Source organism: Triturus cristatus, chromosome 1_1 (genome assembly GCF_964204655.1).
Source record: "Triturus cristatus chromosome 1_1, aTriCri1.1, whole genome shotgun sequence".
NCBI classification, from domain to species: domain Eukaryota; kingdom Metazoa; phylum Chordata; class Amphibia; order Caudata; family Salamandridae; genus Triturus; species Triturus cristatus.
Window position 1 is genome coordinate 380476063 of NC_140579.1, and position 14143 is coordinate 380490205.

Sequence of the window (14143 nt, forward strand, 5' to 3'; positions counted from 1 at the left end):
GCCAGAGAACCATGACAGCAAAGCTGCTCTAGAGACTAACAACTAGGTCAGCAGAGCTGCTCTAGACCCAGAGAACCAGGTCAGGAGAGCTGTTTTACAGCCATAGAAGCAGGTCAGCAGAGCTGCTTTAGAGCCAGAGAACCAGGTCAGCAGAGCCGTTGTGGAGTCAGAAAACCAGGTCAGCAGAGCTGCTCTAGAGCATAAGAACCAGGTCAGGAGAGCTGCTTTAGAGCCAGAGAACCAGGTCAGCAGAGCCGCTTTAGAGCCTGAGAACCAGGTCAGCAGAGCCGTTGTAGAGCCAGAGAACCAGGTCAGCAGAGCTGCTCTAGAGCCTAAGAATCAAGTCAGCAGAGCTGCTCTTGAGCCAGAGAACCAGGTCAGCAGAGCTGCTCTAGAGCAAGAGAAGCAGGTCAGCAGAGCCGTTGTAGAGCCAGAGAACCATGACAGCAGAGCTGCTCTAGAGCCTAACAACCAGGTCTGCAGAGCTGCTCTAGAGCATAAGAATCAGGTCAGCAGAGCTGCTTTAGAGCCAGAGAACCAGGTCAGCAGAGCCGCTTTAGAGCCTGAGAACCAGGTCAGCAGTGCCGTTGTAGAGCCAGAGAACCAGGTCAGCAGAGCTGCTCTAGAGCCTAAGAATCAAGTCAGCAGAGCTGCTCTTGAGCCAGAGAACCAGGTCAGCAGAGCTGCTCTAGAGCAAGAGAAGCAGGTCAGCAGAGCCGTTGTAGAGCCAGAGAACCATGAAAGCAGAGCTGCTCTAGAGCCTAACAACCAGGTCTGCAGAGCTGCTCTAGAGCCTAAGAACCAGGTCAGCAGAGCTGCTCTAGAGCAAGAAAAGCAGGTCAGCAGAGCCGTTGTAGAGCCAGAGAACCATGACAGCAGAGCTGCTCTAGAGCCTAACAACCAGGTCAGCAGAGCTGCTCTAGAGCCAGAGAACCAGGTCTGCAGAGCTGCTCTAGAGCCTAAGAACCAGGTCAGCAGAGCTGCTCTAGAGCCAGAGAACCAGGTCAGCAGATCTGTTGTAGAGCCATAGAAACCACATCAACAGAGCTGCTTTAGAGCCAGAGTACAAGGTCAGCAGACCTGCTTTAGAGGGAGAGAAACAGGTCAGCAGAGCCGTTGTAGAGACAGACAACCAGGTCAGCAGAGCTGCTCTAGAGCCTAAGAACCAGGTCAGTAGAGCTGCTCTAGAGCCAGAGAACCAAGTCAGCAGAGCTGCTGTAGAGCCATAGAAACTAGGTTAACAGAGCTGCTTTAGAGCCAGAGAACAAGGTCAGCAGAGCTGCTTTAGAGGGAGAGAAACAGGTCAGCAGAGCTGTTGTAGAGCCAGAGAACCAGGTCAACTGAGCTGCTTCAAAGACAGAGAACCAGGCCAGCAGAGATGCTTTAGAGACAGAGAACCAGGTCAGCAGAGCTGCTTTAGAGCCAGAGAACCAGGTCAGCAGAGCCGTTGTAGTGCCAGAGAACCAGGTCAGCAGAGCCGTTCTAGAGCCAGAGAACCAGGTCAGCAGAGCTGCTCTAGAGCCTAAGAATCAGGTCAGCAGAGCTGCTCTTGAGCCAGAGAACCAGGTCAGTAGATCTCCTCTAGAGCCTAAGAACCAGGTCAGCAGAGATGCTCTAGACTCAGAGAACCAGGTCAGGAGAGCTGTTTTACAGCCATAGAAGCAGGTCAGCAGAGCTGCTTTAGAGCCAGAGAACCAGTTCAGCAGAGCTGCTCTTGAGCCTAAGAACCAGGTCAGCAGAGCTCCTTTAGAGGGAGAGAACAAGGTCAGCAGAGCAGCTTAACAGCCAGAGAACCAGGTTAGCAGAGCTGTTTTAGAGCCAGACAACCAGGTCAGCAGAGCTGCTTTAGAGTCAGAGAACCAGGTCAGCAGAGCCGTTGTAGAGCCAGACAACCAGGTCAGCAGAGCTGCTCTGGAGCCTAAGAACCAGGTCAGCAGAGCTGCTCTAGAGCCAGAGAAACAGGTCAGAAGAGCTGCTTTAGAGGGAGAGAACCAGTTCAGCAGAGCCGCTTTACAGCCAGAGAACCAGGTCAGCAGAGCTGATTTACAGCCAGAGAACCAGGTCAGCAGACCTAGTTTACAGCCAGAGAACCAGGTCAGCAGAGCTGCTTTAGAGCCAGAGAACGAGGTCAGCAAACCTGCTCTAGAGCCTTAGAAGCAGGTCAGCAGAGCTGCTGTAGAGTCAGAGAACCAGGTCAGCAGAGGTGCTGTAGAGCCAGAGAACCAGGTCAGCAGGGCTGCCTTAGAGCAAGAGAAGCAGGTCAGCAGAGCCGTTGTAGAGCCAGAGAACCATGACAGCAAAGCTGCTCTAGGGACTAACAACCAGGTCAGCAGAGCTGCTCTAGACCCAGAGAACCAGGTCAGGAGAGCTGTTTTACAGCCATTGAAGCAGGTCAGCAGAGCTGCTTTAGAGCCAGAGAACCAGGTCAGCAGAGCCGTTGTAGAGTCAGAAAACCAGGTCAGCAGAGCTGCTCTAGAGCAAAAGAACCAGGTCAACAGAGCTGCTTTAGAGCCAGAGAACTAGGTCAGCAGAGCCGTTGTAGAGCCAGAGAACCAGGTCAGCAGAGCTGCTCTAGAGCCTAAGAATCAAGTCAGCAGAGCTGCTCTTGAGCTTAAGAACCAGGTCAGCAGAGCTGCTCTAGAGCAAGAGAAGCAGGTCAGCAGAGCAGTTGTAGAGCCAGAGAACCAGGTCAGCAGAGCTGCTCTAGAGCCTAAAAACCAGGTCAGTAGAGCTGCTCTAGAGCCAGAGAACCAAGTCAGCAGAGCTGCTGTAGAGCCATAGAAACTAGGTTAACAGAGCTGCTTTAGAGCCAGAGTACAAGGTCAGCAGAGCTGCTTTAGAGGGAGAGAAACAGGTCAGCAGAGCCGTTGTAGAGACATACAACCAGGTCAGCAGAGCTGCTCTAGAGCCTAAAAACCAGGTCAGTAGAGCTGCTCTAGAGCCAGAGAACCAAGTCAGCAGAGCTGCTGTAGAGCCATAGAAACTAGGTTAACAGAGCTGCTTTAGAGCCAGAGACCAAGGTCAGCAGAGCTGCTTTAGAGGGAGAGAAACAGTTCAGCAGAGCTGTTGTAGAGCCAGAGAACCAGGTCAACTAAGCTGCTTCAAAGCCAGAGAACCAGGCCAGCAGAGATGGTTTAGAGACTGAGAACCAGGTCAGCAGAGCTGCTTTAGAGCCAGAGAACCAGGTCAGCAGAGCCGTTGTAGTGCCAGAGAACCAGGTCAGCAGAGCCGTTCTAGAGCCAGAGAACGAGGTCAGCAGAGCTGCTCTAGAGCCTAAGAACCAGGTCAGCAGAGCTGCTCTTGAGCCAGAGAACCAGGTCAGCAGATCTGCTCTAGAGCCTAAGAACCAGGTCAGCAGAGATGCTCTAGACTCAGAGAACCAGGTCAGCAGAGCTGCTCTTGAGCCTAAGAACCAGGTCAGCAGAGCTCCTTTAGAGGGAGAGAACAAGGTCAGCAGAGCAGCTTAACAGCCAGAGAACCAGGTCAGCAGAGCTGTTTTAGAGCCAGACAACCAGGTCAGCAGAGCTGCTTTAGAGTTAGAGAACCAGGTCAGCAGAGCTGTTGTAGAGCCAGACAACCAGGTCAGCAGAGCTGCTCTAGAGCCTAAGAACAGGCCAGCAGAGCTGCTCTAGAGGCAGAGAAACAGGTCAGAAGAGCTGCTTTAGAGGAAGAGAACCAGTTCAGCAGAGCCGCTTTACAGCCAGAGAACCAGGTCAGCAGAGCTGATTTACAGCCAGAGAACCAGGTCAGCAGACCTGCTTTAGAGCCAGAGAACCAGGTCAGCAGAGCTGCTTTAGAGCCAGAGAACGAGGTCAGCAAAGCTGCTCTAGAGCCTTAGAAGCAGGTCAGCAGAGCTGCTGTAGAGTCAGAGAACCAGGTCAGCAGAGGTGCTGTAGAGCCAGAGAACCAGGTCAGCAGGGCTGCCTTAGAGCAAGAGAACCAGGTCAGCAGAGCCGTTGTAGAGCAAGAGAACCATGACAGCAAAGCTGCTCTAGAGACTAACAACCAGGTCAGTAGAGCTGCTCTAGACCCAGAGAACCCGGTCAGGAGAGCTGTTTTACAGCCATAGAAGCAGGTCAGCAGAGCTGCTTTAGAGCAAGAGAACCAGGTCAGCAGAGCCATTGTAGAGTCAGAAAACCAGGTCAGCAGAGCTGCTCTAGAGCATAAGAACCAGGTCAGCAGAGCTGCTTTAGAGCCAGAGAACCAGGTCAGCAGAGCTGCTCTTGAGCCAGAGAACCAGGTCAGCAGAGCTGCTCTAGAGCAAGAGAAGCAGGTCAGCAGAGCCGTTGTAGAGCCAGAGAACCATGACAGCAGAGCTGCTCTAGAGCCTAACAACCAGGTCTGCAGAGCTGATGTAGAGCCTAAGAACCAGGTCAGCAGAGCTGCTCTAGAGCAAGAGAAGCAGGTCAGCAGAGCCGTTGTAGAGCCAGAGAACCATGACAGCAGAGCTGCTCTAGAGCCTAACAACCAGGTCAGCAGAGCTGCTCTAGAGCCAGAGAACCAGGTCTGCAGAGCTGCTCTAGAGCCTAAGAACCAGGTCAGCAGAGCTGCTCTAGAGCCAGAGAACCAGGTCAGCAGAGCTGTTGTAGAGCCATAGAAACCACGTCAAGAGAGCTGCTTTAGAGCCAGAGTACAAGGTCAGCAGAGCTGCTTTAGAGGGAGAGAAACAGGTCAGAAGAGCCGTTGTAGAGACAGACAACCAGGTCAGCAGAGCTGCTCTAGAGCCTAAGAACCAGGTTAGTAGAGCTGCTCCAGAGCCAGAGAACCAAGTCAGCAGAGCTGCTCTAGAGCCATAGAAACTAGGTTAACAGAGCTGCTTTAGAGCCAGAGAACAAGGTCAGCAGAGCTGCTTTAGAGCCAGAGAACCAGGTCAAATGAGCTGCTTCAAAGCCAGAGAACCAGGCCAGCAGAGATGCTTAGATACAGAGAACCAGTTCAGCAGAGCTGCTTTAAAGCCAGAGATCCAGGTCAGCAGAGCAGCTCTAGAGCCTAAGAACCAGGTCAGCAGAGCTGCTCTTGAGCCAGAGAACCAGGTCAGCAGATCTGCTCTAGAGCGTAAGAACCAGGTCAGCAGAGATGCTCTAGACTCAGAGAACCAGGTCAGGAGAGCTGTTTTACAGCCATTGAAGCAGGTCAGCAGAGCTGCTTTAGAGCCAGAGAACCAGGTCAGCAGAGCTGCTCTTGAGCCTAAGAACCAGGTCAGCAGAGCTCCTTTAGAGGGAGAGAACAAGGTCAGTAGAGCAGCTTAACAGCCAGAGAACCAGGTCAGCAGAGCTGTTTTAGAGCCAGACAACCATGACAGCAGAGCTGCTCTAGAGCCTAACAACCAGGTCAGCAGAGCTGCTCTAGAGCCAGGGAACCAGGTCTGCAGAGCTGCTCTAGAGCCTAAGAACCAGGTCAGCAGAGCTGCTCTAGAGCCAGAGAACCAGGTCAGCAGAGCTGTTGTAGAGCCATAGAAACCACGTCAAGAGAGCTGCTTTAGAGCCAGAGTACAAGGTCAGCAGAGCTTCTTTAGAGGGAGAGAAACAGGTCAGCAGAGCCGTTGTAGAGACAGACAACCAGGTCAGCAGAGCTGCTCTAGAGCCTAAGAACCAGGTCAGCAGAGCTGCTCTAGAGCAAGAGAAGGAGGTCAGCAGAGCCGTTGTAGAGCCAGAGAACCATGACAGCAGAGCTGCTCTAGAGCCTAACAACCAGGTCAGCAGAGCTGCTCTAGAGCCAGAGAAACAGGTCTGCAGAGCTGCTCTAGAGCCTAAGAACCAGGTCAGCAGAGCTGCTCTTGAGCCAGAGAACCAGGTCAGCAGATCTGCTCTAGAGCCTAAGAACCAGGTCAGCAGAGATGCTCTAGACTCAGAGAACCAGGTCAGCAGAGCTGCTCTTGAGCCTAAGAACCAGGTCAGCAGAGCTCCTTTAGAGGGAGAGAACAAGGTCAGCAGAGCAGCTTAACAGCCAGAGAACCAGGTCAGCAGAGCTGTTTTAGAGCCAGACAACCAGGTCAGCAGAGCTTCTTTAGAGTTAGAGAACCAGGTCAGCAGAGCCGTTGTAGAGCCAGACAACCAGGTCAGCAGAGCTGCTCTAGAGCCTAAGAACAGGCCAGCAGAGCTGCTCTAGAGGCAGAGAAACAGGTCAGAAGAGCTGCTTTAGAGGAAGAGAACCAGTTCAGCAGAGCCGCTTTACAGCCAGAAGACCAGGTCAGCAGAGCTGATTTACAGCCAGAGAACCAGGTCAGCAGACCTGCTTTAGAGCCAGAGAACCAGGTCAGCAGAGCTGCTTTAGAGCCAGAGAACGAGGTCAGCAAAGCTGCTCTAGAGCCTTAGAAGCAGGTCAGCAGAGCTGCTGTAGAATCAGAGAACCAGGTCAGCAGAGGTGCTGTAGAGCCAGAGAACCAGGTCAGCAGGGCTGCCTTAGAGCAAGAGAACCAGGTCAGCAGAGCCGTTGTAGAGCAAGAGAACCATGACAGCAAAGCTGCTCTAGAGACTAACAACCAGGTCAGCAGAGCTGCTCTAGACCCAGAGAACCCGGTCGGAGAGCTGTTTTACAGCCATAGAAGCAGGTCAGCAGAGCTGCTTTAGAGCAAGAGAACCAGGTCAGCAGAGCCATTGTAGAGTCAGAAAACCAGGTCAGCAGAGCTGCTCTAGAGCATAAGAACCAGGTCAGCAGAGCTGCTTTAGAGCCAGAGAACCAGGTCAGCAGAGCTGCTCTTGAGCCAGAGAACCAGGTCAGCAGAGCTGCTCTAGAGCAAGAGAAGCAGGTCAGCAGAGCCGTTGTAGAGCCAGAGAACCATGACAGCAGAGCTGCTCTAGAGCCTAACAACCAGGTCTGCAGAGCTGATGTAGAGCCTAAGAACCAGGTCAGCAGAGCTGCTCTAGAGCAAGAGAAGCAGGTCAGCAGAGCCGTTGTAGAGCCAGAGAACCATGACAGCAGAGCTGCTCTAGAGCCTAACAACCAGGTCAGCAGAGCTGCTCTAGAGCCAGAGAACCAGGTCTGCAGAGCTGCTCTAGAGCCTAAGAACCAGGTCAGCAGAGCTGCTCTAGAGCCAGAGAACCAGGTCAGCAGAGCTGTTGTAGAGCCATAGAAACCACGTCAAGAGAGCTGGTTTAGAGCCAGAGTACAAGGTCAGCAGAGCTGCTTTAGAGGGAGAGAAACAGGTCAGCAGAGCCGTTGTAGAGACAGACAACCAGGTCAGCAGAGCTGCTCTAGAGCCTAAGAACCAGGTTAGTAGAGCTGCTCCAGAGCCAGAGAACCAAGTCAGCAGAGCTGCTCTAGAGCCATAGAAACTAGGTTAACAGAGCTGCTTTAGAGCCAGAGAACAAGGTCAGCAGAGCTGCTTTAGAGCCAGAGAACCAGGTCAAATGAGTTGCTTCAAAGCCAGAGAACCAGGCCAGCAGAGATGCTTAGATACAGAGAACCAGTTCAGCAGAGCTGCTTTAGAGCCAGAGAACCAGGTCAGCAGATCTGCTCTAGAGCCTAAGAACCAGGTCAGCAGAGATGCTCTAGACTCAGAGAACCAGGTCAGGAGAGCTGTTTTATAGCCATTGAAGCAGGTCAGCAGAGCTGCTTTAGAGCCAGAGAACCAGGTCAGCAGAGCTGCTCTTGAGCCTAAGAACCAGGTCAGCAGAGCTCCTTTAGAGGGAGAGAACAAGGTCAGCAGAGCAGCTTAACAGCCAGAGAACCAGGTCAGCAGAGCTGTTTTAGAGCCAGACAACCATGACAGCAGAGCTGCTCTAGAGCCTAACAACCAGGTCAGCAGAGCTGCTCTAGAGCCAGAGCACCAGGTCTGCAGAGCTGCTCTAGAGCCTAAGAACCAGGTCAGCAGAGCTGCTCTAGAGCCAGAGAACCAGGTCAGCAGAGCTGTTGTAGTGCCATAGAAACCACGTCAAGAGAGCTGCTTTAGAGCCAGAGTACAAGGTCAGCAGAGCTGCTTTAGAGGGAGAGAAACAGGTCAGCAGAGCCGTTGTAGAGACAGACAACCAGGTCAGCAGAGCTGCTCTAGAGCCTAAGAACCAGGTCAGCAGAGCTGCTCTAGAGCAAGAGAAGCAGGTCAGCAGAGCCGTTGTAGAGCCAGAGAACCATGACAGCAGAGCTGCTCTAGAGCCTAACAACCAGGTCAGCAGAGCTGCTCTAGAGCCAGAGAACCAGGTCTGCAGAGCTGCTCTAGAGCCTAAGAACCAGGTCAGCAGAGCTGCTCTAGAGCCAGAGAACCAGGTCAGCAGAGCTGTTGTAGAGCCATAGAAACCACGTCAAGAGAGCTGCTTTAGAGCCAGAGTACAAGGTCAGCAGAGCTGCTTTAGAGGGAGAGAAACAGGTCAGCAGAGCCGTTGTAGAGACAGACAACCAGGTCAGCAGAGCTGCTCTAGAGCCTAAGAACCAGGTTATTAGAGCTGCTCCAGAGCCAGAGAACCAAGTCAGCAGAGCTGCTCTAGAGCCATAGAAACTAGGTTAACAGAGCTGCTTTAGAGCCAGAGAACAAGGTCAGCAGAGCTGCTTTAGAGCCAGAGAACCAGGTCAAGTGAGTTGCTTCAAAGCCAGAGAACCAGGCCAGCAGAGATGCTTAGATACAGAGAACCAGTTCAGCAGAGCTGCTTTAGAGCCAGAGAACCAGGTCAGCAGAGCAGCTCTGGAGCCTAAGAACCAGGTCAGCAGAGCTGCTCTTGAGCCAGAGAACCAGGTCAGCAGATCTGCTCTAGAGCCTAAGAACCAGGTCAGCAGAGATGCTCTAGACTCAGAGAACCAGGTCAGGAGAGCTGTTTTACAGCCATTGAAGCAGGTCAGCCGATCTGCTTTAGAGCCAGAGAACCAGGTCAGCAGAGCTGCTCTTGAGCCTAAGAACCAGGTCAGCAGAGCTCCTTTAGAGGGAGAGAACAAGGTCAGCAGAGCAGCTTAACAGCCAGAGAACCAGGTCAGCAGAGCTGTTTTAGAGCCAGACAACCAGGTCAGCAGCTGCTTTAGAGTCAGAGAACCAGGTCAGCAGAGCCGTTGTAGAGCCAGACAACCAGGTCAGCAGAGCTGCTCTAGAGCCTAAGAACCAGGTCAGCAGAGCTGCTATAGAGCCAGAGAAACAGGTCAGAAGAGCTGCTTTAGAGGGAGAGAACCAGTTCAGCAGAGCCGCTTTACAGCCAGAGAACCAGGTCAGCAGAGCTGATTTACAGCCAGAGAACCAGGTCAGCAGAGCTGCTTTAGAGCCAGAGAACGAGGTCAGCAAAGCTGCTCTAGAGCCTGAGAAGCAGGTCAGCAGGGCTGCTGTAGAGTCAGAGAACCAGGTCAGCAGAGGTGCTGTAGAGCCAGAGAACCAGGTCAGCAGAGCTGCCTTAGAGCAAGAGAACCAGGTCAGCAGAGCCGTTGTAGAGCCAGAGAACCATGACAGCAAAGCTGCTCTAGAGACTAACAACCAGGTCAGCAGAGCTGCTCTAGACCCAGAGAACCAGGTCAGGAGAGCTGTTTTACAGCCATAGAAGCAGGTCAGCAGAGATGCTCTAGACTCAGAGAACCAGGTCAGGAGAGCTGTTTTACAGCCATTGAAGCAGGTCAGCAGAGCTGCTTTAGAGCCAGAGAACCAGGTCAGCAGAGCTGCTCTTGAGCCTAAGAACCAGGTCAGCAGAGCTCCTTTAGAGGGAGAGAACAAGGTCAGCAGAGCAGCTTAACAGCCAGAGAACCAGGTCAGCAGAGCTGTTTTAGAGCCAGCTAACCAGGTCAGCAGAGCTGCTTTAGAGTCTGAGAACCAGGTCAGCAGAGCCGTTGTAGAGCCAGACAACCAGGTAAGCAGAGCTGCTCTAGAGCCAAAAAACCAGGTCAGCAGCGCTGCTCTAGAGCCAGAGAGGGGAACAACCTTTACAACGCAACTTTTACAACGCACTACCATTACAACGAAACTTTTACAACGCAAATGCATTTACAACGCATGCCATTACAACACAAGTCTTTACATCAACTTGCACTAGATGGTGTGCTAACATTACAAATAGTGTAGTTTACTATCCCAACACCTTCCCTACTGTTACGTGGACTGGAGTTGGAATAGTAAATTACACTTTTCTAATGTTAGCACGCCATCTAGTGCAAGTCGATGTAAAGACTTGCGTTGTAAAAGCATGCGTTGTAAATGCATTTGCGTTGTAAAAGTTTCGTTGTAACAGCATGCGTTGTAAAAGCATGCGTTGTAACGTCATACATCCGCCAGAGAAACAGGTCAGAAGAGCTGCTTTAGAGGGAGAGAACCAGTTCAGCAGAGCCGCTTTACAGCCAGAGAACCAGGTCAGCAGAGCTGATTTACAGCCAGAGAACCAGGTCAGCAGAGCTACTTTAGAGCCAGAGAACGAGGTCAGCAAAGCTGCTCTAGAGCCTGAGAAGCAGGTCAGCAGGGCTGCTGTAGAGTCAGATAACCAGGTCAGCAGAGGTGCTGTAGAGCCAGAGAACCAGGTCAGCAGAGCTGCTCTAGAGCAAGAGAAGCAGGTCAGCAGAGCTGTTGTAGAGCCAGTGAACCATGACAGCAGAGCTGCTCTAGAGCCTAACAACCAGGTCTGCAGAGCTGCTCTAGAGCCTAAAAACCAGGTCAGCAGAGCTGCTCTAGAGCAAGAGAAGCAGGTCAGCAGAGCCGTTGTAGAGCCAGAGACCCATGACAGCAGAGCTGCTCTAGAGCCTAACAACCAGGTCAGCAGAGCTGTTCTAGAGCCAGAGAACCAGGTCTGCAGAGCTGCTCTAGAGCCTAGGAACCAGGTCAGCAGAGCTGCTCTAGAGCCAGAGAACCAGGTCAGCAGAGCTGTTGTAGAGCCATAGAAACCACGTCAACAGAGCTGCTTTAGAGCCAGAGTACAAGGTCAGCAGAGCTGCTTTAGAGGGAGAGAAACAGGTCAGCAGAGCCGTTGTAGAGACAGACAACCAGGTCATCAGAGCTGCTCTAGAGCCTAAGAACCAGGTCAGTAGAGCTGCTCTAGAGCCAGAGAACCAAGTCAGAAGAGCTGCTTTAGAGCCAGAGAACAAGGTCAGCAGAGCTGATTTAGAGGGAGAGAAACAGGTCAGCAGAGCTGTTGTAGAGCCAGAGAACCAGGTCAACTAAGCTGCTTCAAAGCCAGAGAACCAGGCCAGCAGAGATGATTTAGAGACAGAGAACCAGGTCAGCAGAGCTGCTCTAGAGCCTAAGTACCAGGTCAGCAGAGCTGCTCTTGAGCCAGAGAACCAGGTCAGCAGATCTGCTCTAGAGCCTAAGAACCAGGTCTGCAGAGATGCTCTAGACTCAGAGAACCAGGTCAGGAGAGCTGTTTTACAGCCATAGAAGCAGGTCAGCAGAGCTGCTTTAGAGCCAGAGAACCAGGTCAGCAGAGCTGCTCTTGAGCCTAAGAACCAGGTCAGCAGAGCTCCTTTAGAGGGAGAGAACAAGGTCAGCAGAGCAGCTTAACAGCCAGAGAACCAGGTCAGCAGAGCTGTTTTAGAGCCAGACAACCAGGTCAGCAGAGCTGCTTTAGAATCAGAGAACCAGGTCAGCAGAGCCGTTGTAGAGCCAGAAAACCAGGTGAGCAGAGCTGCTCTAGAGCCTAAGAACCAGGTCAGCAGAGCTGCTCTAGAGCCATAGAAACAGGTCAGAAGAGCTGCTTTAGAGGGAGAGAACCAGTTCAGCAGAGCCGCTTTACAGCCAGAGAACCAGGTCAGCAGAGCTGATTTACAGCCAGAGAACCAGGTCAGCAGACCTGCTTTAGAGCCAGAGAACCAGGTCAGCAGAGCTGCTTTAGAGCCAGAGAACGAGGCCAGCAAAGCTGCTCTAGAGCCTTAGAAGCAGGTCAGCAGAGCTGCTGTAGAGTCAGAGAACCAGGTCAGCAGAGGTGCTGTAGAGCCAGAGAACCAGGTCAGCAGGGCTGCCTTAGAGCAAGAGAACCAGGTCAGCAGAGCCGTTGTAGAGCCAGAGAACCATGACAGCAAAGCTGCTCTAGAGACTAACAACTAGGTCAGCAGAGATGCTCTAGACCCAGAGAACCAGGTCAGGAGAGCTGTTTTACAGCCATAGAAGCAGGTCAGCAGAGCTGCTTTAGAGCCAGAGAACCAGGTCAGCAGAGCCATTGTAGAGACAGAGAACCAGGTCAGCAGAGCTGCTCTAGAGCCTAAGAACCAGGTCAGCAGAGCTACTCTTGAGCCAGAGAACCAGGTCAGCAGATCTGCTCTAGAGCCTAAGAACCAGGTCTGCAGAGATGCTCTAGACTCAGAGAACCAGGTCAGGAGAGCTGTTTTTCAGCCATAGAAGCAGGTCAGCAGAGCTGCTTTAGAGCCAGAGAACCAGGTCAGCAGAGCTGCTCTTGAGCCTAAGAACCAGGTCAGCAGAGCTCCTTTAGAGGGAGAGAACAAGGTCAGCAGAGCAGCTTAACAGCCAGAGAACCAGGTCAGCAGAGCTGTTTTAGAGCCAGACAACCAGGTCAGCAGAGCTGCTTTAGAGTCAGAGAACCAGGTCAGCAGAGCCGTTGTAGAGCCAGACAACCAGGTCAGCAGAGCTGCTCTAGAGCCTAAGAACCATGTCAGCAGAGCTGCTCTAGAGCCAGAGAAACAGGTCAGAAGAGCTGCTTTAGAGGGAGAGAACCAGTTCAGCAGAGCCGCTTTACAGCCAGAGAACCAGGTCAGCAGAGCTGATTTACAGCCAGAGAACCAGGTCAGCAGACCTGCTTTAGAGCCAGAGAACCAGGTCAGCAGAGCTGCTTTAGAGCCAGAGAACGAGGTCAGCAAAGCTGCTCTAGAGCCTTAGAAGCAGGTCAGCAGAGTTGCTGTAGAGTAAGAGAACCAGGTCAGCAGAGGTGCTGTAGAGCCAGAGAACCAGGTCAGCAGGGCTGCCTTAGAGCAAGAGAACCAGGTCAGCAGAGCCGTTGTAGAGCCAGAGAACCATGACAGCAAAGCTGCTCTAGAGACTAACAACTAGGTCAGCAGAGCTGCTCTAGACCCAGAGAACCAGGTCAGGAGAGCTGTTTTACAGCCATAGAAGCAGGTCAGCAGAGCTGCTTTAGAGCCAGAGAACCAGGTCAGCAGAGCCGTTGTGGAGTCAGAAAACCAGGTCAGCAGAGCTGCTCTAGAGCATAAGAACCAGGTCAGGAGAGCTGCTTTAGAGCCAGAGAACCAGGTCAGCAGAGCCGCTTTAGAGCCTGAGAACCAGGTCAGCAGAGCCGTTGTAGAGCCAGAGAACCAGGTCAGCAGAGCTGCTCTAGAGCCTAAGAATCAAGTCAGCAGAGCTGCTCTTGAGCCAGAGAACCAGGTCAGCAGAGCTGCTCTAGAGCAAGAGAAGCAGGTCAGCAGAGCCGTTGTAGAGCCAGAGAACCATGACAGCAGAGCTGCTCTAGAGCCTAACAACCAGGTCTGCAGAGCTGCTCTAGAGCATAAGAATCAGGTCAGCAGAGCTGCTTTAGAGCCAGAGAACCAGGTCAGCAGAGCCGCTTTAGAGCCTGAGAACCAGGTCAGCAGTGCCGTTGTAGAGCCAGAGAACCAGGTCAGCAGAGCTGCTCTAGAGCCTAAGAATCAAGTCAGCAGAGCTGCTCTTGAGCCAGAGAACCAGGTCAGCAGAGCTGCTCTAGAGCAAGAGAAGCAGGTCAGCAGAGCCGTTGTAGAGCCAGAGAACCATGACAGCAGAGCTGCTCTAGAGCCTAACAACCAGGTCTGCAGAGCTGCTCTAGAGCCTAAGAACCAGGTCAGCAGAGCTGCTCTAGAGCAAGAAAAGCAGGTCAGCAGAGCCGTTGTAGAGCCAGAGAACCATGACAGCAGAGCTGCTCTAGAGCCTAACAACCAGGTCAGCAGAGCTGCTCTAGAGCCAGAGAACCAGGTCTGCAGAGCTGCTCTAGAGCCTAAGAACCAGGTCAGCAGAGCTGCTCTAGAGCCAGAGAACCAGGTCAGCAGATCTGTTGTAGAGCCATAGAAACCACGTCAACAGAGCTGCTTTAGAGCCAGAGTACAAGGTCAGCAGAGCTGCTTTAGAGGGAGAGAAACAGGTCAGCAGAGCCGTTGTAGAGACAAACAACCAGGTCAGCAGAGCTGCTCTAGAGCCTAAGAACCAGGTCAGTAGAGCTGCTCTAGAGTCAGAGAACCAAGTCAGCAGAGCTGCTGTAGAGCCATAGAAACTAAGTTAACAGAGCTGCTTTAGAGCCAGAGAACAAGGTCAGCAGAGCTGCTTTAGAGGGAGAGAAAC